The sequence below is a fragment of the Crocodylus porosus genome, unplaced genomic scaffold (assembly GCF_001723895.1).
Source record: "Crocodylus porosus isolate Cpor-Errol unplaced genomic scaffold, CroPor_comp1, whole genome shotgun sequence".
In the NCBI taxonomy this organism is placed as follows: domain Eukaryota; kingdom Metazoa; phylum Chordata; order Crocodylia; family Crocodylidae; genus Crocodylus; species Crocodylus porosus.
In genome coordinates, this window is record NW_017728914.1 from 4,204,844 (window position 1) to 4,205,148 (window position 305).

Here is a 305-nt window from a genome sequence, read left to right on the forward strand (position 1 = left end):
CATAACGGGTGGCATGGGCATAACACAGGGACAGGCAATTATTTCAGAGGGCTGCTTAACGAGTTTTGTTGAGCTGCTGAGAGCCACAAGAGTAGCCCTGCCCCTTGACAGGAGCCCTATCCCCTGGTCACCATCTTGGGACCAGAAGTCCTACCCCCTAGCCTCCAGCCTTTGCCATGAGAAGTCCCTCCCCCCCAGAAGTACTCCTTTTGCCATCTTGGAACCAGAAGCACCCCCACAAATTCTATACTAAAAATATCAAACATTATCAACAATGTATTTTATTTTAAAATAATATTTGTCCG